Here is a 27,655-nt window from a genome sequence, read left to right as displayed (position 1 = left end):
GCAGCTGTAGTTGTTTATAGTTTTAGTTTGTTTCACTGGATAGCGCAGCAATTTTTCATATATTACATAAGTATGACCCCTGCACTCTGGATATTACATACATAGGACCCAGCACTATGTACATAGGCCTATAATTTTAAAGCGGTTGTATAGTCTTTTTTTTTACTTTTACCTACAGGTAAGCCTATAATAAGGCTTACCTGTAGGTAAAAAAAATATCTCCTAAACCTTTACGGTTTAGGAGATATTCCCCTTGCTATGTGCCGCTGACTGCAACGGCGCATGCGCACAGGGGATTCTCGGCTGAAGCCCGGCAGCTGCCGGACCTTGCCGAGTAAGAAATCTCCCGCGCGCATGCGCGGGAGTGATGACATCGCGGCTCCAGCCACTCACAGCGCTGGAACCGCGATACCCGGAAGACACGCCGAGGCAACATAACAGCTCCCTCGGCGTGGACCAGGTAAGATACTGACGCCTCGTTCTAAGGTAAGTATTTCATAATGAGCTAGTAGGTGGTGCATACTAGCTCATTATGCCTTTTGCTTTACAGGGTTAAAAAAAAAAAAAAAATTGCGGGTATACAACCGCTTTAAGGCCCTCCTGCACAATTTAGCACAATTTTGTCCACACACATGTGCCATGATTAGCCCTGTCCACCCCCTACTCCACCCCACTTATCAGCAATTGCAGTTCTCAGGTGGCACCCCTTTATTTCAGTATCTGGTGCAGACACACAGACATGACAGAGCTACAGACTGCGGATAATTGTCAGTGTCTGGCCCCATAATCTCAGTGAGAATTCTCATATTCAATCATTTCCAATACAAAATGGACCACTAAAGACTCTTCCTTCGTTTAGGTGATAAAAAGTCCTCACTTATAAATGGCAATTGCACCAAAAATGCTTAAAAAACATTAGCCATCAAATTTACACATCAGAGATGCACTTTCTTTGGCTATATAAGCCGACACTTTTATATACACTATATAGCGTTCTCTATAAAACCAGAAATTGGATGTAATAAGGCCAGTTATGTGAGTCACTAGATTTCATTTCTGGACACTCAACTCCGTCCATGTCTTCATATTCTGGAGGAAAAAAGCCTTAAGTGGTGGAAGAACCTCATACTGCAATGTTTTCACAGCAGGCTCTCCTTTCTTAAAGCTATCCTCGGGCCTTCTCTTCAGTCTTGCACAGTTGTACCGTCTTCTCTCCTAGACTGAAATGGCTTACTCTGATTTCACTGCACACTGTGAGCTTTTCTCAATGTGCATTAGAAACTGCAGCTGATAGAGCCGGCTCTTCTGACAGTTATGAGCACCTAACAGTTTTAACTCCTTCTCATGCTGTACACAGTTAACAAAGTTTTGGCTCGAGTTGACTTTTAAGTTCTCATTATTCTCTGCCACACCAGCTGAAATTTCAAATAAGACTGACAGTGAGACTATCTACCGTGGTGGCTGGTTTGAGGGCAGGAAAATGGTGAGTGACACAACATAATATTACACAAAGCTAAGAACTTCCTTTCCACTCCCATGTGACAGCACGGAGAACATAAGTACAGTGCCGGGACAAGGTCATCTAGAGCCCAGGGCGAACATGCCAAATTGCACCCCCTCCCCCAAGATGTATTATGTGTCAGCCAAAATCCCCCCCCAAAAAAAAAAATCAAACACTAATATGCATGCTCACCCCCTAAACATAAATTCCCCCTCCTCCCAGTACGAATCCACAGCACAAATTCACCTCCCCCAATCCCCCATCATAGCACATATCCCCCCAAAAATTTCCCCTCCTAGCACAAATACCCTCCAATCATCCCTACTAGTACAAATCTCTCACCCTCCCTTTCCAAAAAAAATGTACCCTCCACCATATTACTTTTATAGCACAAACCCCCAAAATCCCCCCTACTAGCACAAATCCTCTTCCCCCATTCCCCCTTCCAACACAAATCCCCCCACATCACCACTCCCAGCACACCTCCCTAAATTTGCCCTCCTAGAACAATTCTTACCCTCTGCTGCCCCCCAAATTCCCCTTCTCAACACAAATCCCCTCCCCCCAATCTCCTTGTGGTGCCCCCCCCCCACCTCACATTATACCACAGTGCCCAGGGCTGCTGCCCCTCCTGCCCTCCCCTTGTCCCAGTCCTGTTTAAGTATCACAAAGCACCAGTGCTGTCATGTGGGAAGGAGGGGAGTGAACCATATGATCCCTGAACCGGACCACATACTTTGTTTGTGTGCCTACAAGCTCCACAGATGGAGATTTAGCCCTGCCATGAGCCCAGCTATCCAGGTGACTCCATTATGGCAATTTTCCCCAGTGTTTGTGCTCAACAGTTTGGGCCTACCCCCTCCTACCTCAGTATTGGCCAGTGAGGCCACTTATCATAGTTTTGAGCCAGCAGTGGGGTGTCGGAGGGGGCAGGGATTCCTCTCTTTGTCCCCACTGGCCAAATAGAGCAAAGAGAAGATATTGGCGGCTGCATGGTTCGCCATTACAGTGAATCTGTTGCTTTTCCCTGCATTACCCATTGTTTTATTTTTTCTGTGGAGAAAGAGAAAAGGACTAGGTTGCCACACCAAAGTATTGAGGCCCAAAGGAAAGTTCACCAATACAAAGTTTGGGTAGAGTTTGTATTAATACCCAATGTGTTACAGAGACTTAAAGGTGACCACCTTCATCAGGGCTTAAGAATCAATTAAAGATCTTCAACAGTGGGCTTAAAATCCTGACTCCGCCAGAATGCCGATTAGTAGCAATAATCCAATGTGTATTCAGTCCCATCGCATGAAGATCATTCTTCTCAAAAGCCTTCTTTTATTAGGGCTGGAAAATGGATAAAAGGTATTTGATAGTGGGCATAAAATCCCGACTCCAACCCGCTGATTAACAAAGTTGTGTGTTCAGTTTCATCCCATGAGGATCTTTCTTCTCAAAGGGCACCTTTTCATCAGGACTGAGAATGGATGAATGGTCTTCGATAGTGGACTTAATATCCTGGCAACCCACTCTTTATTAAGATTAATCTGGTGAGTGCTCATTTTCATCCCAGGAGGATCTTTCTTCTTAAAAGCCCTCCTTTATCAGGGCTGGAGAATGGATGAAAGCCCTTCGACAGTGGACATAAAATCCTACCAGCCTACCTATTATTAACATTAATCTGTTTTACATATTTAGTTTCAGCCCATAAGGATCCTTCTTCTCAAAGGGTCCCTTTCATCAGGGCTGAAGAATGGAAAAAAGGCCCTCGATAGTGGATTTAAAATCCTTACTCTGCCAGACCACCCATTTTTAAAGTGCATAGGGTGTGCATTGTGTTCCATCCAATGAGGATCTCTCTTTGATAGTGGACTTAAAATCTTGCCAGCCTGCCCATTATTAGGATTATGTGTGTGTTAATTTTCATCCCATGAGAAACTTTCTTCTTAAAGGGCCATTTATTCGGGGCTGAAGAATGGATGGAAGGTCTTCAATTATGGAGTTAAGGTCCTGCCAGCCCACTTATTTTTAAGATTCATCTGGTGTGTATTCATTTTCATCCAATAAGGATCTTTATTCTTAAAGAACTCCCTTCATCAGGTCTGCAGAATGGATGAAAGACCCTCCACAGTGAACTTAAAACCCTGATTTTGCCAGCCCATCCCTTTAAAAAGTGTCAGGACTGGGCTCAGCCCTTCCTTCTCTGAGCTGGCTGCTCAGCTGTTGGCTAATTGCCAGCTCCTATCTCTCCACAGTGACTAATCTGTTGATGATATCCTGCTCATTAGTCCGGCCTACTTTTAAGCCTTCCAGTCCAGATGATCTCTGCCTTCGTCTTGGTCGCATCTCTAGAGACGCTCTCCTGTGTTCCTGTTATAGACTTGCTTGGCTGACTTTCCTTCTGGCTCCAGATCCTGCTTGCTGTTCTACTATGGTGTTCTCTGGCTCCCTGACGTTTTGGCTTGTCTGACTATGCGTTCCTGTTCCTGAACTCTGGCTATGTTTTGACTACGTTTACTCTGTTTACCTTTTTTAATTATTATTAAACAAGTGTGATTTAACTGTACTTGTGTCTCAGTCTGATTTATGGTTTATGATATAAAGTTAATCTGGTGTGTATTCAGTGCCATCCCATGAGGATCTTCCTTCTCAAAGGGCCCCACTTCATCTGGGCTGGAGAATGGACAAAAGGTCTTCAATAGTGGATTTCAAAATCCTGGCAGCCCACTATATTATTATCCATTTTTAAAGTTAATCTGGTGTTTATTCAGTTCCATCTCATGTGGGTCTTTCTTCTCAATGGGCCCCTGTTCTTTAGGACAAGAGAATAAATGAAAGAATTTTGATAGTGAAAAAAAAATTCTACTGGCCTGCCCATTATTAACATTAATCTGGTGTACTTATTTAGTTTCAGCCCATGAGGATCCTTCTTCTCAAAGGACCCCCTTCATTAGGGCTAAAGAATAAATGAAAGGCACTCCGTAGTGGACTTAAAATCCTTAATCTGCCAGCCCGCCCATTTTTAAAGTTAATCTGGTGTGTATTCAGTTCCATCCCATGAGGATATTTCTTCTCAAAGAGTCCCTATTTATCAGGGCTGGAGAATGGATGAAGAGTTAAAATCTTAACAGCCTGCCCATTACTAGGGTTAATCTGGTGCGTGGTAATTTTCACCCCAAGAGAATCTTTCTTTTCAAAGGGCCCGCTTATTCAGGGCTTAAGAATGGATGAAAGGTCTTCAATAATGGAGTTAAAACCCTGCCAGCCCACCAATTATTAGATTAATCTGGTGCATATTTACTTTCATCGCCTAAGGACCTTTCTTCTTCAAAGAGCCTAGGTGAATGACATGTACTGTGCCTGCTGGGCCTCCTGGGATATACACGTCTCATATCTCAGGAGGCTTTAGGCTCGGTTCACACTGGGACGACTTGGGATCCGACTTGTACGCCCTCAAGTCGCCCCAAGTCGCCCCAGAAAGAGATTCAATGGGAGTCAATGGGAGCGTCTTAATAGACACTACTGAAGTCGCTCTGACTTCAGAGCGTACTCCCTGTACTACTTGGATCCGACTTGGTAGGCGACCTGTACCATAGAAATCAATGGAAGTCGCCTCCAAGTCGGATCTCTCTCTTAAGTCAAGCGACTTTGCAGGCAAAAACTTTCGTTTGCCCAGGCAAACCCCTCCCTCCCAGAGAGCTGATTGTTCTGTGATTGGCCATAGCCGAAGTCGCCTGTCATGGAGGCGACTTGAAGTCGCGTTGTAGTTTGCTAAAGTCTCGCTGAAGTCGCGCTGAAGTCGCGTTGAAGCCGCGTTGAAGTCGCCGTGCAAAGTCGCGCTGAAGTCGTGTTGCCCCTGTGTGAATCGAGCCTTAGACCCCATTCACACAGGGACGACTTGTCAGGCGACCTAGTCGCCTGACAAGTCGCCTCCCGTTCTGTACTATGGAGCCGTTCTAAGGGGAGCGACGCAAGTCGCTCCGACTTAGAAAAAGGTTCCTGTACGACTTTGGGGGCGACTTGGGGCGACTTGCATAGACTTCTATGCAGAAGTCGTTTTGCAAGTCGCCCGGGCATTCGTTTGCAGGTCGCCTCGCTGAGGCGACCTGCAAGTCGTGTTGCCCCTGTGTGAATGGGGTCTTAGTGTTTCATTCACAGAAGAGGATGGGGCGGGCCTAGTAGTGCATCATCGGGAGGCTGGCCCACTGAACCCAGAAGAGCTGTTGGTCTTCCTAATGACGTCAGACACAAACACGGAAAGACCCGAGCGATGGCTGCTGAGAATAGGATCTCAGCAGGACAACACTGGATCCTCTGGGTGAGTGAGTATCTCAGCGTCGCAGAACCCACCACAAGGTAAGCTGGGGTTAAAAAAAAAAAAAAAAAAAGAAGAGGGGATGGGAAGATAAAGATCCGCCTTATTCTGGTGTGTATTTAGTTCCATCCCATGAGGATTTTTCTTCTAAAAGGGCCCCCTTCATCAGGATTGGAAAATGAATGAAAGGATTTCGATAATGGACTTTATATGTGTGATTCACAGTATTATGACAGACAGCCATCAGGCACGCTTATAAGCGGCTGATGTTTTTTTTCCCATCTGTCATCGAACTTCTCTAACAACATACTTCTGGATTTCATTGTAGCAAATATAACTCTGAGCATGTTAACGAAATCAGCTCCACTTCCTCTGAAGCCAAACACTCATCTGACATCTCACTTAGACATAAAAATAGGCTCAGCTCTCAGTGTTCACGGCAGGTGCTCTTTAATGAGGCTATACCCGACCCTATCCTCATAATTAGGCATCATTGTCTGCTGTTTCCTTTTCTCAAAATTTTGGAAAGGAGCCACGAACAGGAAAAGCCAGCCAGAAAAAGAACAGAGGAACCTCAGTCAGATCTCGGAGGTTCACGTTGGTCATCGGAGACCCAATTTGTTCTGCATCTCCATATTGTAACAGGAAGACGAAAGCCAATTAATAGTAGCTCCTGTATGCAAACGAGGTACCTGGCAGGAAGCTGATGGGTTAAGTGGTAGGTGGGTGCTATGTACTCTCAGCTGGTCCCCGGAGAACACCGCTTCCCTCATTTGCAGAAACAGAGCAGCTATTCCCAGCTGCCTGTGAGGATACCTAACAATTAAACAGAAAATGTATCTCGCTTGAGCACAGCTTGAGGTGTGGGGGAAACAGATGAGCTGTTTGTTATAGTCTGTATGATAAAGCTTTGATAACTGGCACTGGCTCTGTGGGGGAAAAGCTGCTCTAGACAACTTTTGCGCTTAGAGGAGCGAAGGGCCTTTTCTCTGCGGCTGACGAGCAATTGTATGCTCTAGACAGGCTGTGTCTGTGTGTGTGTGTGTTTGCATGAGCTTGGAGGAAAATTAATGGAAGCCAGTAGGCCAAGCTTATTATGCCATATGCATATGTCTCCAAACTGTAGCAACGGTATATCGCTTACTAGCAAAGCGAACCACTCATGAGTGAAAGCAGTTGTGTAAATGTCTAATAAGAGAAAACAACGCATAGGACACCACATTTGTGTACCTGTTGTCAGAAATAAGAAGCAATACTGTCCATTTGGGCCTACAATTAAAGGGAAATCATAAAGTTCTTGTTTTATTTTAGATGCGCACCCATAGGTGATCACGTTAAAAGGTCAGTGCGCCATAAGGCCCCTTTCCCATAGATAATGCTGTGGGGCAAAATCTGTTGAGGTGCATTTTTAACCCACCTGTCAAAACCAGGCAATGGCCACCAGTCAGCCCCTTTCACATTACCACAACACCACATTTAGAATAGGGATATGACTGCCTTTGGCAGGGACCCTATGAATGCACCTATTGTAAAGAACAGGAAAAGTCATACTAATGGTATAAGTCCAAGCATATCTTTTATTTAGAATGTCCAAAAACAAAAAAAAGAGAAAACATTTGGGGGTTCTGAAAGACTCCATTCATCAGGGTTTAAAGCCCATGTCTGGGGAAATTTGTTCCCACCATCCTTTTGCCTATTCACTGTGGGTTTTTTTTTATCGCCCTCTACCAAGGCTTTTTAGCAACCTGAATCTGACCTCACATGATCCTCCAAAGGGACTTTTCAGAAGAGTGAAGATACCAGAGCAGTTTGGGCCTGCCTGCAGTTTGGGATGGAGGAACTTGACCAGCCTGCAGTCCTGACCTCAACCTGCTAGAACGCCTTTGGGGTGAATTAGAGCGGAGACTACGAGCCAGGCATTTTCGTCCAACATCAGTGCCTGACCTCACAAATGCGCTTCTGGAAGAGTGGTCAAACATTCCCATAGACACCCTCTTAAACCTTGTGGACAGCCTTCCCAGAAGAGCTGAAGCTGTTATAGCTGCAAAGGGTGGGCCAACCCAATATAGAACCCTACGGACTAAGACTGGGATGCCATCAAAGTTCATGTGCGTGTAAAGTAAATGACAATATAGTGTATGTACTCCCACACTTTCATTGTATCAGTACAAACTTATATTTACTGTTGGCATGGAGAGTTTAGTGTCAATAAGGATGAGAACCACTGCTCTAGAAAGCACACTCCTATAGTTTACCTCCAGAGCAAGGCATACAGTGACCCAACAAGGGATCTTTATCCTTAAAGTACATCACCCAATATTTTCCCATTGCACTCGTTTCTGGACATGGTCCAGGGTAAGAGGGTGCTGTAGCAACTGCCAACAGGCTGGCTGGTGACTAATATGGACGCGTGTCTCTAGTACACCATGGATCTGCTGTGACATTACCTTCTTCTTCTTCATCTTTCTGATGTTATATAGTTACACAGTAGGTGAGGTTGAAAAAAGACACAAGTTCATCACGTCCAACCTATGTCAATAAAACATTTGGACATTTGGATTATTGATTACAGATCCAAGATCTACTGACAGCATATGTTCTTATCCATATGTTCTTATCCATATGTTCTTTTCCACATGCCTTTAGCGACCAGTCAGAGTCTCACTTTCATCCTGACGATATTAGAAAATAAAAGAGACATGATCTGATTGGTTGCTACATGCATCGCTATTTTTATTTAAAAAAAAGCTAAATATAGTTCTAACGGTCGATTTTTGTTAGGACCCGAAGTCCCACACACATAAAATCACACAGCAGAGAACGTACATGTTTAGTAACATAGTTTTTCTGTTTGTTGTGATGAATAATTTGTTCCTGGAAGCCAACACGGGTTATATATGCACACAATAGCATCTAATTGCTAATTATTTCCATAGAAGTGGCAAGTTTTTAGGTCACAATGGTGAAGTTTTTAACTCACAGCTTTCCTTGTCATCTTAATTATGGCATGTTTTTATTGCTACCTTTAAAGTGAAAATGCAGTTATATTAAGATCATATATATATATATATATATATATATATATATATATATATATATATATATATATATATACATATATATACAGTAAAACCTTGGATTGCGAGCATAATTCGTTCCAGAAAAATGCTTGTAATCCAAAGCACTTGTATATCAAAGCAAATTTCCCCATAAGAGATATGGAAAATCAAATGATTAGTTCCACGACCATTTATTCATAGGTCCTTCAGTTTATAGTTCATATAAAAAGATTATAGCAATGTGATAGGTTGTGTAACCATAAAATGTCCATCTACAAATGGAAGCCTCCACAAGGTGATTAGAAGCAAAATCCAGCAGGAGCTCCAGAGTATAAAAGAAAAGAGAGGTGCCTCTAATGCCGCGTACACACGGTCGGACTTTTCAGCTACAAAAGTCCGACAGCCTGTCCGACAGACTTTCGACGGACTTGCGGCGGACTTTCGACGGACTTGCGGCGGACTTTCTAACGAACAGACTTGCCTACACACGATCACACAAAAGTCCGTCGAATTCTTACGTGATGACGTACACCGGACTAAAATAAGGAAGTTGATAGCCAGTAGCCAATAGCTGCCCTAGCGTGGGTTTTTGTCCGTCGGACTAGCATACAGACGAGCGGATTTTTCGAAAGATTTGAAGCATGTTTCAAATCTAAAGTCCGTCGGATTTGAGGCTGAAAAAGTCAGTTGAAAGTCCGGAGAAGCCCACACACGATCGGATTTCCAGCCAGCTTTAGTCCGTCAGCGTCCGTTGGACTTTTGTAGCTGAAAAGTCCGACCGTGTGTACGCCCCATAAGTGTAGCAATATGTTGCTAAATGTTGTACCTTAATTAAATGTAACCATATTGCTACACTTAGAGGCGCCTCTCTTCTCTTTTATACTCAGTTGTGACATGACACTACTTGTATATCAAGACATCGCTTGTATATCAAGTCAAAATTTATTTAAAAATGTAGCTTGTCTTGCAAAACGCTCTCAAACCAAGGTTTTACTGTATATATAGATATAGATATATATATCTATATCTATATATAGATATAGATATATATATCTATAGATATATATTTCAAGAATGTTAGCATTTCCTTGCATATCTTTATCTGCCTTTGGTAATGTACATCATATTAAAATAATGAGATAAAATGTTTTTTTTTTTTTTTTTTTTACGTTTTGGATGGAGTAGGAAACAGTTAGATCTCTTCTCAGGTTTCTATGCTGACCCCACTGGGGAAATTCACCCTCTCTATTTGTCCTTGTGACCATTATCAGTAAAGTGATAGGAATCCAAAAAGAGTTATGCCGCGTAGACACGAGTGGAATGTCCGTCAGAAAAAGTCCGATGGGAGCTTTTCATCATATTTTCCGACCGTGTGTATGCCCCATCGGACTTTTTCCGTCGAAAATTCTGACGAACTTAGATAGTGAACGTGTTCTAAATTTTTATCGACGGAACTAATTACTATCGGGAAACCCGCTCGTCTGTATGCTGTTCTGACATACCAAAAACAACGCATGCTCAGAAGCAAGTACGAGACGGAAACGCTCGGTCTGGTAAAACTAGCGTTCGGAATGGAGGTAGCACATTCCTCACGCTGCAAAATCTGTGGTCGTATTCTTTTGTGCTTTATAATGCTAGAAGAATGAAGTTGTTTTGCTCCTGATATTCACACAGAGTTCTCACAAACTTATTTCTTTATTATTTCTCGTGATCTCATGAATAATCTTTTATTATTTTAAAGCCAGATCTCCAGAATAATGTTTTGAAATATTTTTTATAGTCATTTTTTTTAGAATTTTTTATTTCATTAAGATCTCATTTATTTTGGATTATTGCAAAATTATTTTCTACTGATCTCCATAATATCTTTTTTTTTCTTGGTGTGTCAAGTTACCACAATAACATTATTATCTTGTATTTTATAACCTCAAGGAGGTTGGTTGGTGCCCCTTGTTAATTTGACATTGTATTTTTGAAATGTACCTGCATACTCACAAACAATCTGTCCTATTTTTATAAAAACACATAGGCAAGTATTTTCAGAAAATAAACTATCCATTTATTCTGGGTAACAAAATAAAGAGGAAGGCAACGCTGGAGAACCTTTTGGAGTTTGCAAAGCCTTTTGGCCCCAGGGCACACATCAAGTCTGTTGAAACAAAAATTGTTATCTTGAGGAGTCCATATAATTTTGAGCCCAATCTGGTCCAGGACTCCCAGAGATCAGGACCAGCAGCAGATGACATATATGTCCCCAGGCTGTGGTACTACACCAGCCTGCGTCTTGTGTCAGACTAGACTGAACCCAGGCTGTCACTTTCTTCTCTTCCCTGCAGCCTTCCTTGCAGCCTTCCTTGGAGGCTGTGGCTCTGGTGGTGGACTTGTGGCAGGAGGAGGAGGATGGGTGAGATCATATATAAGGCTGTTCTCTGTCAGCTGGCCCCTCAACCCCTTCTGAAGGGCCTCAAAAATAATTGCCTCACAGAGGAAGCATTGGCCCTCCTCCAATTTCAACAATCTTGTGGCTAGATAGCAGCCATAGGCCTCTTCAGCGTCGGGTTGGCTTCTGAGGACATCACTCGCTTCCCTAATGAGGCCCAGTGCTGCCTCCTCCGTCCTCGTCCCCTTCCTGGGCCTTTTTGTTTGAAGGCAGAGGGGAGGCACCTGGGATTGGGTGAGGATCCTACTGGGGCCAGCCACCTCCTGGCTGACACTGGGCCCACCCACCTCCTGGCTGTCATTAAGCATGGCCACCTCCTGGATGACACTGGGCATGGCCTCCTCCTGGCTGTCACTGGGCATGGCCTCCTCCGGGCTGCCACTTTCCAGACCCTCCTCCTGGCTGAGTCATCCTGTGTATAAAAATGGGACATAGTTTGAGTTTTTGCTTCATCAGTCACAAAACTTTTGCACATAACATTGCAAGCAGATTAGACACAAACATTCTTGGCCAACATCAGTATAACATTTATTTTAAGGAGTATTTAAAGCCAAAAATATAAGGCCCACTTATCAGATTCCTCCCCCCCTCTGATGGCCCATTGTAAAAATTTTAGGGGGGTTCAAGCTGAGTTTGGGACCCCCCCAAAAAAAGCCTGGCACTCTGCATGAATTTAAGGACAACAATAACATTTGGACACATTTAAGGGGGTGTTTGGGGTAAAGCACTACAATGGAGCTGACAAAATACATTGTTAAGTGACTAGGCTAGGTGTGTATGGGCCCAGGATGGCATGCTGGGGAGGTTAGTGAAGGAAAATATGCATGAAGGACAAAAAAGGAGCATTCTAACTGATTACAGCATGCATGAGAACAAAGGGGACATTCACAGCATATTACAATCATGGTAATTATGGAATGAGGAAAAAAATAGAAAATATCAGCAAACATTAAATACAATAAAATGTGATGTTAAAGGAGAAAACTTACCCTAATATAATCCTTCTTCAGGACTTTAATAATAGCAGAACAGGTCTCTGGGATAATGATCCCCAGAGCCTGGGGGGGGGGTGCCTGTCGAGAACTTGAGGTCCTGTAGATTTCTCCCAGTCGCAAAGTACCGCAACGTGGAGACTAGCCTCTGCTCCGGAGTGATGGCTTGCCTCATGCAGGTATCCTGCCTGCTGATGTAAGGGGTCAGCAAAGCCAACAGACGGTGAAAAATGGGGTCTGTCATCCTGAGAAAGTTCCTGAGATCATCAGGATTATTCTCCTGGATCTCACGAAGCAAAGGCATATGAGAGAATTGGTCACGCTGGAGTAACCAACTCTTGGTCCATGAACTCCTCCCCACCCTGTTCATGGACTGGGCTTGGGTCAAAGAATGAACCCCAACACCAAGCCCCCGCACAGCACGAACTCTACGACAAATACGTACCTGCAACATGGCTTCAAAGCGGTCGGCTGGTTAGAACGAACTAACAGAACGCACTGAAGAACAGCAAGGCCTGTGAAGAGCGATCAGAAACGAGCAGACAAGAACACACTGAAAAGACAGATACGAACTGACTACATGCTCTGAAAAGCAGATACAAACCCACAAGCACAAACTGAAGAGCAGTAACGGACTGAAAAGCACAAAGCTGAAAAGCGTGAATCGTCTCTCACCAAACGAGATAAACATGAGATTAGCAAAAGGAGCCCAAAGGGTGGCGCACTCCCTATTGCATTTCCTTTTTCTAGTCCCGTCGTACGTGCTGTACGTCACCGCGTGTTCTAGACGGACTTTGGTCGGACTTTTGTTTGACCGTGTGTAGGCAAGACCGCTTGAGCGGAATTCCGTCGGAGAAACCTTCGGAGTTTATTCCCATGGCAAAACCGGTTGTGTGTATGCGGCATTAGAGCTAGAAATAGGATTATCAGGATTAGAATTAAGATTGGTATTAGGGTAAGAGTTAGCATTTGGATTATAATGAGAGTTACGGTTAGCATTAACATTAAAATAAGAATTAGAGTTAGAGTTCATATTAGTAGGGATATAGTTATAATTAGGGTAAGGGTTAGCAGGGTTATAGTTATAATTAGGGTTAGTATTAGAGTTAGAGTTAGCATAAGGGTTATAGTTATAATTAGGGTCAGATTATAGTTGGAGTATAGTTGGAGCAATAGTATTACAGTTAGAATTAGAGTTAGCATAATGGATGGAGTTATAATTAGTGTTATGCCCCGTACACACGGTTGGAATTTCCGACAACAAATGTTCGATGTGAGCTCTTTGTCGGAAATTCCGACCCTGTGTAGGCTCCATTGGACATTTGTTGTCGGAATTTCCGACAGCAAAATCCGTTGTCGGAAATTCCGATCGTGTGTGCACAATTCCAACACACAAAGTTCCACGCATGCTCAGAATCAAGCAGAAGAGCCACACTGGCTATTGAACTTCATTTTTCTCGGCTCGTCGTAGTCTTGTACGTCACCGCGTTCTTGACGTTCGGAATTTCCGACAACATTTGTGCGACCGTGTGTATGCAAGACAAGTTTAAGCCAACATCTGTCGTAAATAAATCCAGGATTTTGTTGTCGGAATGTCCGATCGTGTGTACGCGGCATTAGAGTTAACCTTCTTATTGCTAACATGGCTAAACACAATTGTGTTTCTTTTTTTTCAAGCAAATTTTGCTTTAGAAATTAGATTTTTTTTTTTTTTTTTTGCTAAGATGTTGTTGAAGGCAAAATCAATTTTGCAATGATGTCACCCTACTTATCCATACCCATATGCAGCATCCCTGACAACTATCCAAGCAGAGATAAAATGCTCATTGCAGTAAACCTAAGGACATGGCTGGGGATGCCTACAAGCCATTCTCAAGCTCTGCGCAAGAGCTGTAACTCAATGACATGAGCATGATGATGAACGTGATGGAAAATTCAATCTATGGACAGACTACATGGTTGCAAGGAATATAAGGAATATAATATTTACATTTTTGATGGTTCTATAAAATGATAGCAGGTGCAGATTGAAGGAGAAAAGTAATTTTAGTAGCAATAATGTAAGTGTCAGTGCTGGCTTGATTACAGTAACCTCTCCACGGCCCTCATTATTAGTGAAAAGTGTTGGAAATGCCGCAGTTTTCACATTCTTGTATTGTGTTGTTCATATAGGTTGTTTTAGCCTGTGTAATTTTTTTTCATACTGTTTTCACCTTTTTTTTACAATCTCAGTGCTGGTGATTTCCTCCAGCTTCTTTCAGTCGTTTCTTGTGCATGTCATTGCTTTGGATTGACTTCTTGATAGTGACAATGGTGGACCGTTCCTACACAATGGGGGGGGGGTTTACTAAAACTGTAGAGTGCAAAATCTGCAGCTCTCCATAGAAACCAATGAGCTTCCAGGTTTTATTGTCAAAGCTTAATTGAACAAAACTGAAGTTAGAAGCTGTATATTAATCCCACAGCGCTGTCACTAGAAGGTATTTAAATATGTATGTATGAACTGCTGCTGTTCAACTGGTACCTGAATGGATGGTCCTTATATTACAATCCTACATTAATTACAGCGCTGTCCTAGAATCCTGCCAAAAACGTAAAAAAAATTATTTTTTTTTTGTTTGTGCAAAGTGCTTAGTTTACCAACTATAACCTGCGGTGCATGGTATGTAACATCAAATAATCAGATTTTTACAGTCAAAAGGAATGTCCATGCATAAAGTCATCCTCATGCAACAACAAAGTCCATCAATCAATGTATACTAATGTAGCAAGGTCCCAGGCCTCCTTCAGTCTAATGAGAACCTCCAGGGCCAAAGACAACTGACATCCTTCAGTCTAATGAGAACCTCCAGGGCCAAAGACGGCTGACATCCTTCTGTATGTGGTGGGTTGTGAGGCATGGTGGGTGCAGAGTAATTAAAGTTATTTTACGCCAGACACTTCTTGAATGCAAAAGAAAGTTTATTTCTCTTAACAAACTTTTTTGGGGGAGAGGGGGTTAGGGCCAGGACACCCTTAAGTAGTTGCAAGATTAATTGGCAGACTCCGAGACTTCAACAGGAGGACAGCCATGCAGGGAAAGGCATCCATTAAGAGGCCACATCTACACGTGCAGGAATGCTGTCTCCTATGGCAACAGTCTTTAAAAGTTCCTAACACAAAGCGTAACAGTTCTTTCACCTTCCCTACAATCGCTCCTTGTCTCTCACTAGACCCACTGATTCACTGCCACTGAATCCCTTGAGCTCCTCCAATCTTCACGGTGGTATCTTCCTCAAACGTCACCCCCGCCTCTCTGCTGGGTCCCTAGCTTGGCACTCAAGATACCTCTCAAGCTTCACCCCCGCTGGCCCGCTCGGTCCCTGGCTTGACACACAAGGCTGCTCTGCAAGCGTCACCTCCGTTGGCTGGGTCCCTGTCTTGACACCTGCTGAAGTTTCCTGATTCTCCACCATGCCCGGCTGGTGAGAATGCTGCTCCGGTATTCGCTTCAGTTACTCACTGTGGTCCCTGGTAACAAATGGGCTGCTCTACACGCAATGTGTAGGATTGCATGCAATATTGCATCTATATGGTGTGAACCTAGCCTTGGGCTTCCAAAAGGATAGTTGATAGGAGCTTCCTAACACTCAGGAGCCATTTAAACCTCACAGGGATAAGCCAATATGGTCTAAATACTACACTGATGTCAAATTGGGAGCAGCAGCTGTGCCCCAATCGACATGAATGGGACTGCCTACACAGGGATGCATGGAGCACCTGTGCATCCTGTACAAGCAAACACAGCCCTCGCAAGGCCTTAATAAAAATTGCAGTTTTCATAGCTTTTGAAATTACATCAAGATGCTTATATGAGATTTCCATAATTGGGTTTTGCTTTTTTTTTTTTAAATTCTTGTTGACGTCAATGAAATGTCGGTGTGGATGTTGTGAGGGTGCTGGTGAAGGGATTACAATTTCTGAAGAAAACGTATTTGTTTGAATCCCGCCAGAACCCTCTATGTGATTGATTGTTACAATCGAATTGTTGGACTGTTTTATTGTGATATTTGATTGCTACAAAATTATACTACTGCGGAGCACCGGAGTTTCTTTGTATAGATTACAAGGACATTTTCTTACCCACTGTTTGACATAGCAGCTCGCAGGATTAGTTCATCATTACAAGTTATCTGTTTTATTGAGCGCAGTAATGTTTTAGTTAAAACTATATCATCATCCCTTCAAAGATGTTTTAAATGTGGATGCAGGGAGTCGGGTACCCTCCAGGTTTTATTGTAAAAGAGTGGGTCGAAGAATTAGGCAGATAGACATTTGAATATAGGCCAAACTGGGTTTATTAGCTTGGGCACTGCCTGAGCAACAGATAGTGTTCCTAGCACCCCGTGCTTCCTAGTGTCCCTGACTTTCCAAGAGGATTCCTAGTGATCTCCATTGTCTCCTAGTGTCCTTGGCTTTCCAAGAAGATTCCTAGTCATCCGAAGTGTTTCCTAGTGTCCATGCCTTTCCAAGAAGATGCCAAGTGATCTCCAAAGTATCCTAGTGTCCATGGCTTTCCAAGAAGATTCCTAGTGACCCCCAGTATCTCCTAGTGTCCTTGGCTTCTTGAGAAGATTCCTAGTGACCCCCCAGTGTTTCCTAGTGTTATTGGCTTTCCAAAAAGAGTACAAGTGATACCCCATGTATTCTAGGGTCCTTGGCTTGCCAAGAAGATTCCTAGTGACCCCCAATGTTTCCTAGTGTCCCTGGCTTTGCATGAAGATTACAAGTGGTCCCAGTGTATCCTAGTGTACTTGGCTCTCTGAGAAGATCCTGATTGACCCGCCAGTTCTTTCTAGTGTCCCTGGCTTTCTGAGCAGATTGTGAATAACTTCCAGTGCTTCATAGGTTCCTACCTATCGTTTGACATAACAACTCGCAGGATTAGGTCATCATTACATATTTTCTGTTTTACTGAGCGCAGTAATGTATAGTTATAATTATATCATCATCCTTTTAAATATGCTTTAAATGTGGATTCAGGGAGTCAGGTACCCTCCAGGTTTTATTGTAAAAAAGAATTAGGCAGATAGACATTTGAATATAGGCCAAAATGGGTTCATTCCCTCAGGCATTGCCTGAGTAACAGTTTTGCCGAGTGCACACGATCAGAAATTCGACCAGCAAAAGACAGATGAAAGCTTTTGGGCGGAAAATGCGACCGTGTGTATGCTCCATCGGACTTTTGCTGGCTGAATTTCCGCCAGCAAAAGATTAAGAGCAGGTTCTCTATTTTTCCGACGGGTTTCTATTGGAAATTCCGTTCGTGTGTATGCGATTCCGAAGCGCAAAAAACCACGCATGTGCAAAATCAAGTACGAGACGGAGCCGCTCAGTCTGGTAAAGCGACCGTTCGTAATGGAGATGTGGAGATGGCACATTCATCACTGCAAATTTTTAAATCTTTCAGCGCATTCTCTTCTTCTTTATAATGCTAGAAGAATGAAGTTGTTTTGCTGCGCATATTCACACAGACTTCTCACAAACTTATTTCTTTATTTTTTCTCGTGATCTTTTTTGTTTTTAAAGCCAGATCTCCATAATAATGTTTTTAATTTTTTTTTATTGTAATTTTTTTTTTAATCAAGATCTCCTGTTTTTTTTAAAATTATTTTATAGTCATCTCCATATTTTTTTTTTTGTATGTCACGTTTCCACAACACCATTATTATCTTGTAATTGTAAACCTCAAGGAGGTTGCTTGGTGTTGGTGTCCCTTGTTAATTTGACATTGTATTTTTGAAATGTACCTACCCACTCACAAAAAAAACTGTCCTATTTGAAGAAAAACACATCGGCAAGTATTTTCATAACCAAAAATCTCCATTTATTCTGGCTCATAATAACAAAATAAAGAGGGAAGGCAAAGCTGGAGAAACAGCTGGAATTTGCAAAGCCTTTGGCCCCCAGGGCAGACATCAACTCTGTGGATAAAAAAATTGGTAGCTTGAGAAGTCCATATAGAAGGGAGCACAATCTGGTCCAGGACTCCCAGAGATCAGGAACAGCAGCAGATGATATATATGTCCCCAGGCTGTGGTACTACAAAAGGCTGCCTCTTCTGTCAGACCAGACTGAACCCAGGCAATCACTTTCTTGTGTTCCGTGCAACCTTCCCTCCACGCTTCCCTGCAGCCTTCCTTGAAGGCTGTGGCTCTGGAGGTGGACTTGTGGCAGGAGGAGGAGGAGGATGGGCATACATAAGTGGACGTCATCCGTCATTTTGCCACTCAACCCCTTATGGATGGCCTTAAAAAATTATTTTCTCGCATTTGCGGCGTTGGCCCTCCTCCATTTGCTGCAAATTTGAGGCTATATAGATGCCATAGGCCTCTACAGCATTGAGGGGGGCTTTCAGGGCCGCATTAGCCTCCTTAATGAGGGCAAGTGCTGCCTCATCCACGTTCCTCCCCTTCCTGGGCCTTTTGGGTGGAAGGCAGAGGGGAGGGACCTGGGATTGGGTGAGGCTGGGCCCTGCCAGCTCCTGGCTGACACTTACCCCCGCCTCCTCCTGGCTGACATTTACCCCCGCCTCCTCCTGTGTGTCACAATTCAGAGCCTCATCCTGGCTGAGGTCTTCCTGTGTATGAAAAAGGGACATAGTTTTAGTTTTTGGTTCATCAATCACATACAATTTTCAGCTGACTGTTGCAAATTGAATGTTAATAAATAAAAAAGACTATCATTCTGAGCCCAGCATTTTTCATTCTTATCACAATCATTTTTGGCCCCTACTGTCTATTGATATGTAAAACACTCTTTGTTAAATCATTCATTTGTTAGCAATAATAACATCCAGTTAACAACAATCATTTTCCCACAAAAAATATGTTTAAAAATACTATACCTGGCTCCATCTGGGCTCCTCAATTTCTTCCTGGATGGAAGGCCCAGGTTGGTCCTCGGAAGCCTCAGCTGGGGTTGAGGGAGGGTTGAGGGAAGGCTGGATGGAAGGGAGGCCGGAAGAGTCGAAAGTGATTCCCTGGCTTCAATCTCGTATTCTAGAAAACGCATCCTGTTGTAGTACCACTGACTGGGTACATGCACGTCTTCTGCTGTTGCTCCAGATCTCAGGGACTTCTGGACCTTCTGAAGCTCCTTCATATGCGTGCTTCTCAAGCTACCAATTTTCTTATCCACAAACTCGATGTCTGCGTCGGGGACCCGAGTCTTCACAAATTCCACCAGTTTCTCCAGCGATGCCTTCCTTGCTGGTTTGTTGCGATATAAGGGGTTTTTCACCTCCCACAAATTGCGCAAATCCCTGTATCTGTCTATGAATTCGCCAAAGATTCTGGGTCTTTAAATTTTTTCATTTTTGCTGCAAGACCAAACAAAAGACAAAAACACTAATATCAGGCTAAACTCTCCTAATCTTATCCCAATATAGGCCTCAATCTAGAATCAGTATAGGCCACTCATGTCCCAAGTTAAAATGTTACCTTCGTTATTACGTTCGTCGCTTCCCTTCCTCCTTCCCTCTCACACAGATCGTACGTACAACACACGCGTGTTAGCTTTATATACGCTGCGCATGCATGAAACTCCGCCCGTGTCGCCCGCCCCTGACGTTCTTTCTAGAATATTCCCCGCCCCGTCTCTTTTGTCGCAGTGGGGGAGAGGAACATGGCGAAGACACAGCAGGTGCATAATAGCAGTAACGACTCGGAGGAAAGCCTGGAGCCAGAAACGTCCTGATCCAGTAGGATATTTAAGGCCTCAAATATGTCCTTTGTAGAGATGGTGGAGATGGTGGACATATTGAAGAGGGCTGGCAATGATGGGAAGTATTGACCATACACCACCCTAATGAGAGAAGGCCAAGATCATGACTAAGGTTGTGAAGAGTCTGCACAGGAATTTTGGGGTATGACGATCCAAGGAGCAATTGAGGAAACGCTGGTCAGACCTGAAATTGAGGGAGCACGATCAGTATAGAAGGATCAAGAAAGTGCTTCTAAAAAGTAAGTAGTTGTCGTGTGTTCCTATTATTATTATCCCTTGCATGCTGCGCCATGTGCTTTTCTTTACTGTTGGACAGTTTAAAATGGCTACTTGCATGTTCGTGGGCACAGTAATCAATCGGAGTAAACATTGTTCGTTTGCCAAATAAATACAATGTTTTTGGCAGATACAGGGTTAACTACATTTGGTCATGATAATTTGTATTCAAAGAAGTTTAGGACATTGTTGTCTAGATGTGTTTCAAACTAGAAGGAATTGCAAACTTGATTCAGTGTAATGTAAGGAGAGGACACTCAGCAGCTGTTTACACATCTGGACTCAGGAGCACTAGTGTGGGACACAAGAACAACCTTTTTAGGGTGTCCCACACAGGTGCTCCAGTGTATACATGTGTGAAACTTGTCCAAAAAAGCTAAGTATTCCAGCTTTGGTAAGGGAAAAAATCATGTCTTCAGCTTTGAACTCTGCCCAAACAGACAATTGTATCCCACTTCCAAGCAATGTTTCATATTCCTATTTCTGGCATCAAATATCGGTGTGCTAAGTATACCTTTTGTTTCATTCTCATAGGGGAGAAAAGACTCAGGACATCAGAGGACACCAGGGACCCCCCACCTCCTGAAGAAGGGGAACAGAGGTCACAACCTGAGGATGTGGAGGAAGGAGAGGTGGTGGAGATTGTCACCACAACAGGTGAGTGTCTGACACCACAGATTCAGGTAATAGATGTATGCCTGCATATTTTTAATACATGGTGTGTATTTTTTATTTTAGGTGACGTACAGGTTGTGGAAGAACAATCACATCATTTCACCAGTGACAGTGCCCAAAGGCTAATCCAGGACATAATGTTTTGTAGTCAGGATTTAGACTTTATAAAGCAAAAGACAAATGAGATAGAACAAAAACTGAAGAACATGATTGATGTACTTGGAAGAATATAAATACCCAAAAAATGGCACCATTTTTGATATTTGCGGACAATTTTTTTACACATTTTAAAAGCCAAATTATGAAGATGTACACAGTGTGTCAACATGTGCTATCTGCCATCAGGGGATATCAATGTATGTGTTTTGTGCCTGCAACCCCTTCCTCAAAACTCAAGTAGGTGAGAGGAAGGGATTGCACCCCCAAAACACGTTCATTGATCCCCCATGATGGGAGATAGCACATGTTGACATTAGGCATGAGATCAGGAGGGGAATCCCCAGTTTGACTCTTTTGACTTGGCTTTTACAGGGGTGACTTCACCCCAACTGATGAAGGCAAGATCAACACATTTTGGACACTATAATGTTTGATATTGCCTTCAGTTTTTCAATGTTGAACTTTGTAAGTTCCAGAGTTGTGTATGTTAAGTTTTAAAACATGCCTGTTTATGTACCCTAAAAAAAAAAACTCAAAATTTATGAAACCAAGAATTTGGGTTTTTAACAAAAATATGTTTTACAATGCACCTGTGCATGTGCACGTAATAAAAGGTTTTATACTCAACAATGTGTGGCTTCTTCTTTCAATGATCAATACCAGTTTTTGCGTTAAGTTGGTGTTTACAGTGACAATGGGTGTTATTTAATCATGGAAAAACCACTTAAATGAAAATCAAGATTTTATCTGATAAAAGAGAAAATTGCTTACAAATTTGCTGGCAAAGCAATGGCCCCCCTACCCGTAAAATATTCTACATATTTCTCTCGCACTTCACGGGCGATTTGGGGGGGCAAGCCAGGACGGCCAGCTTCCAGGGCCGTCATTGTTTCCTAAAGTCCAGCCTCAGGCCCAATGGAGGCAACATAATTAGGATTATTGCGTTTCAAAAAGTTATGCAGGATGCAGCAACATAAAATTATATGATTTAGTTTGTACTCCGCCATATTTATGGCTGTTTGAAATAGGCGGAACCGGCTGGCCAGGATCCCAAACGCATTCTTCACGACTCTTCTGGCTCTGGCCAGCCGGTAATTAAAAACCCTCTTCTCCGGGGTGAGGGTCCTCTGGGGGAATGGCCTCATCATGTGGTCACCCAGAATGAATGCCTCATCAGCGACAAAGACAAATGGCAGTCCTTCCACGTTCTCCTCCGGAGGTGGCAATCCCAAGCCACCACTCTCGGGACGTCGATAGAACTCGGTCCGGGCAAATACTCCACCATCCAACATCCGGCCATTTCTCCCCACGTCCACATACAGAAACTCATATGTAGCCGACACCACCGCCATCAACACAATACTATTAAACCCCTTGTAATTATAATAGTATGACCCTGAATGGGGTGGTGGGACTATGTGGACGTGCTTCCCATCGATTGCCCCTCTGCAGTTAGGAAAGTCCCACCGCTGGGCAAATTGGGAAGCCACAGTCTGCCATTCCTGTGGCGTTGAAGGAAACTGAGTCAAACTAGAAAAAAAAATTAGTCATTTTGCACATAAACATTGCAAGCAGATTAGACACAAACATTCTTGGCCAACATCAGTATAACATTTATTTTAAGGAGTATTTAAAGGCTGTCACAGACCTAGCCGGGACAGAGGCTGTTGGAGAGGACTGTATGCAAGCCTGTTGCCTTTTGATTATGGGCCCTGGATTTTCAATGGATTCATTCTGTTGGGACACATCCTGTGAGGAGATGCTGGTGTCATCAACCTGTGTTTATGTTAATTGAATGAGCTAATGACATTGTCCTCTATACAATGTAGGAGACGGGACGACTGCTATTGTGTTAATTAACTGTATGAAGCTCGGTGACCACAAGTCTGGGCGAAAGGTCATGTCTCAGTCACCTAGGCTGTATAAAGGATTAGATAATTAGCTCATGTTAATAAAGTTACAGTTGTATTGTTAGAGGAGGTTCCAATGGCATATAAAGTCTTGTAACTTTGATTCATAATAAACAGTCCATGTTAGCAGTGAAGCAAGTGTCGCCTTGTTTTCTGCTCAGAGAGGTTGGAATATCTGATATCTGTATACAGACTGGGAGGAAGTGGTATATGACGGAAGCACTCAAGCGGAGTGTGGGACGTTCCGTGACATTGGTGGCAAGCAGCGGGAAAGCTTCCTGCAGTCTGGGACATCCAAACTTCCATCTGGATCCAAGGTCCAGATAGCAGGAGAGGAGAGGTACAGATACCAGCCGCCATGGAGGAGGAATTCAGAAGGAGGTTGCGAGAGATGCAGATACAGCACAGAGGACCAGTATCGGAGCAGGTCCTGCTGGGATGGTGTGATTCTATTCGCTGCAAACTCTGGAAGGAAGCGCTAGCCCGTGAGCAGCGACACCAGGGAAAAGTTCTCCCCTCCATCGAGGAAAGGTACTGGTCGCAGTACGGACTGCAGGTGCGGTTTTTGGGAGAAAAACCACACAAGAAGCAGACAGCTGAATTAAGCAGGCTGGTCTGGGCAGAGATAAAGCTGGATGAGAGCTACAGAGCCCTCCGGTGGCATGTATCCCAAGCATGTCCCTGGATAGCGGATGACAGCCCAACGGAAGGCTTAAGCTACGGCGGCTTGGGACTGTTGTTTGTGAAGCTGACAGGGGACCCTAACTTTGGGAGTGATTTGGAGCGGCGGGTGGACGAAATCATGGATTTCAGAGAAGGGCTACTGAACATTTCGGAAGTGCACTGGGCACAGGAAGATTTGGAGTTTCTGGCCGTTCAGGAATGGGAGCTAGAGATCGCCTACAGACGGCTGCTAGACATTGCTCAGTGCCAGGGCTGGGCTCCCTTTGCCTGGGACTATCAGGAAATACCAGCTGACAACCCTGAAATCCTGGCTGAAGAGTCGGCAATGTGGCAGAGCAATAGTGTGCTTTGCCAACCTGCCCCCACAGCTATGGAGACGGAGGTCTTATGGCGGATGCAGCAAGTGCTGACTGACCTTGATGATCCTGTTTCTGCATGGGATGATCTTGGATGGAGGAATGTGCCTGTTCAGCAGCATGCCAGAGAATCTGCAGTGGAAAATCTGGAGATTGCCATCCCCAAAGCTGAAGTGCTGAAAACAGGGCAGAGCTCTGCTAACCTCTGCCCAGCACTGATAACATCTTCTGGGTTACATGGACAGGAGATGGTGAACCTCCATCCCCAGACATCAGTTGCAGAGACATGGGATTTGATAGACTTTTCTGCTGAGGAAGAACAACCTGATGAGCCTCCAGCAGAAAAGCTGCTATCAGGGCCAAAGTTCACTGTGTTCTGCCCAGCACCAACAGTGGCTTCAGCCTTCCTGAGAGAAGAGGTAGTCGGCCTTTCTCCCACAACACTGACAGGGACATGTGATTTTCTGCCAGCAGCATCTATGGAGTTAAAACAAACTTCTCCAGCTGAAGATCTGGTAACTGAACAGAGGGTCCAAGACCTCTGTCCCACACTTTTACCAATTCCAGAGACTGGGGATTTAATAGACGTTTCTGTAGAGGAGGAACCACCTGGAAAACCCCCAGCAGAAGTGCTGGCAACCGGACAGAGGGTCCAAGACCTCTGCCCCACACCTGCAGCAATTGTGAAGGCTCAGGCTGAGAAGATGGCAATCACTTCCCAGCAGCAGATACAGGGGGAGAAGGGAGAGGAGGTGTGTGTTGTCCCTCCCCAACAGTTGGCCAGGGTGGAGGAAGTGGGCTTTCCTCCCCAGCAAAGATCCGTGTACCTGGGAGACAGTACCATCGACATGTTGTCCCAGCAGCCAGATGAGGGAATGGAAAAGGAAGCAGCCGGCTCACCTCCCCAATGGCAGCTACACAGTTTGGGAGTGGAGGAAGCCAGCCTCCTGCCCCAACAGTTAGCCGGAGCAGAGGATGCGGAGTCCCCAGCAGAAGTGCTGGCAACAGGGCAGAGTGCTACCAACCTCTGCCCAGCACCGGCAACAACTACAGAGTTCCAGGTAGGCGGGGCAGTCGGCCTCCCTCTCCAACAGTTAGCCGGAACAGATGGTGTGGGGTTTCCAGCAGAAGGGCTGGCAACAGGGCCGAGGACTGCTGGACTCTGCCCTCAACTAACAGAGGATGGATTTCCTGTGAAGGTGGATGGGACTTCAGTCTCCACCTGTATACCCCAGGGATGCTGGGCAGTGGGCCCCGATCCCCAACAGCTTGACAGAGTGAGCCCAGTCCCCCTGTCTTCTCTCCAGCGGCAGAAAGGATTCCAGGGAGAAGAGCCAGTCCAGGCCTCTCCCCAACGGCAGATATGTTCTCTGAGAGAGGCAGAGGTTGGCTGGGTGAGTAATACTCTGTTTGGAACAATTTGTTTGGGGTACTGTGTGGGTACAGGCAGTAGAGGACTGGAACTATGGACTAACTTCGGAGTCAACCCGTCTGGGGTCTCCTCCTGTGTTAGTCTCCTGCCGAAAGGGGAGAAATGTCACAGACCTAGCCAGGACAGAGGCTGTTGGAGAGGACTGTATGCAAGCCTGTTGCCTTTTGATTATGGGCCCTGGATTTTCAATGGATTCATTCTGTTGGGACACATCCTGTGAGGAGATGCTGGTGTCATCAACCTGTGTTTATGTTAATTGAATGAGCTAATGACATTGTCCTCTATACAATGTAGGAGACGGGACGACTGCTATTGTGTTAATTAACTGTATGAAGCTCGGTGACCACAAGTCTGGGCGAAAGGTCATGTCTCAGTCACCTAGGCTGTATAAAGGATTAGATAATTAGCTCATGTTAATTAAGTTACAGTTGTATTGTTAGAGGAGGTTCCAACGGCATATAAAGTCTTGTAACTTTGATTCATAATAAACAGTCCATGTTAGCAGTGAAGCAAGTGTCGCCTTGTTTTCTGCTCAGAGAGGTTGGAATATCTGATATCTGTATACAGACTGGGAGGAAGTGGTATATGATGGAAGCACTCAAGCGGAGTGTGGGACGTTCCGTGACAAAGGCAAAAATATAAGGTCCACTTATCAGATTCCTCACCCCCTCTGATAGCCCCTTGGAAATAAAATATTTTAGGGGGGGTATGTTTTGGACAGGTAACCCTCTCCACTTCATTGAGAGCGGAATGCATAAATAATGTGTGTTACTTTGGCCAGCCCCTCATTACTTACACTATTGGCAGCCCATTGGACAGGTAAAAAAGTGTCATAATACAAAAATATAAATACACACTGTACAAATTGAAGCACATTTTTACATTCTGCAATTACCTATCAAGATAATAATAGGAGAACAAAACTTTAAACAGTACCATTTGAAAGTATTCAGGCAGGTCCTTGCACTACATGCTTTGGTGAATTTTCCATAAATATGACCACAAAAGAGGTGGGTACAGCGTGTATGGGTTTGGCAAAGTCAGCAGATAGAGGATTGTTATTAGCTGACTTAGCGGTTGGGGGGGAGGGAGAGTTCCAAATGAGTTTGGGCCCCCCCCCCAAAAAAAAACCTCTTGCAATATGCATGAATTGAAGGACACAAATAACATTTGTACACATTTTAGGGGGTGTTTAGGGTAAAGCACTACAATGTAGCAGACAAAATACATTGTTAAGTGACTCGGCTAGGTGTATATGGGCCCAGGATAGCATGCTGGGGAGGTTAGTGAAGGAAAATATGCATGAAGGACAAAAAGCAAACTTTTAAAAATTCCAGCATGCATGAGGACAAAGGGGACATTCACAGCATATTCCAATCATGGTAATTAGGGAATGATGAAATACAATACATTAGCAAACATTAAATTCATAGAATGTGATGTTAAAGGATAAATCTTACCTTAATATAGTCCTTCTGCAGGACCTGAATGATGGCAGAACAGGTCTCTGGATAATGATCCCCAGAGCCTGGGGGGAGATGCCTGTTGAGAACTTGAGGTCTTGCAGACTTCTCCCAGTCGCCAAGTACCGCCACGTGGCTACTAGCCTCTGCTCGGGAGTAATGGCTTTCTGCATGCAGGTATCCTGCCTGCTGATATAAGGGGACAGCAAAGTCAACAAATGGTGAAAAACGGGGTCCATCATCCAGAGAAAATTCCTGAAATCATCAGGGTTATTCTCCTGGATCTCCCGCAGCAAAGGCATGTGAGAGAATTGGTTACGCTGGAGCAACCAATTCTTGGTCCATGAACTCCTCCTCGCCCTGTTCATGGACTGGGCATGTGTCAAAGCTAGAAGCCCAACACCAAACCCCCGCAGAGCACGAACTCTACGATGAGCACGTACCCGCAACATGGCTTCAAAACGGTTAGCTGGTCAGAATGAACTAAACAGAACGCACTGAAGAACAGCAAGGCCTGTGAAGAGCGAGCTGAAAATCAGTACATAGCACATAGTACATAGCAGCTCACAGGATTGGTTCATCATTACAAGTTATCTATTTTATTGTGCACATTAATGTTTAAGTTAGAACTATATAATTAT

This window comes from Aquarana catesbeiana, linkage group LG07 (assembly GCF_042186555.1).
Source record: "Aquarana catesbeiana isolate 2022-GZ linkage group LG07, ASM4218655v1, whole genome shotgun sequence".
In the NCBI taxonomy this organism is placed as follows: domain Eukaryota; kingdom Metazoa; phylum Chordata; class Amphibia; order Anura; family Ranidae; genus Aquarana; species Aquarana catesbeiana.
Note: the sequence above shows the minus strand (reverse complement) of the source record.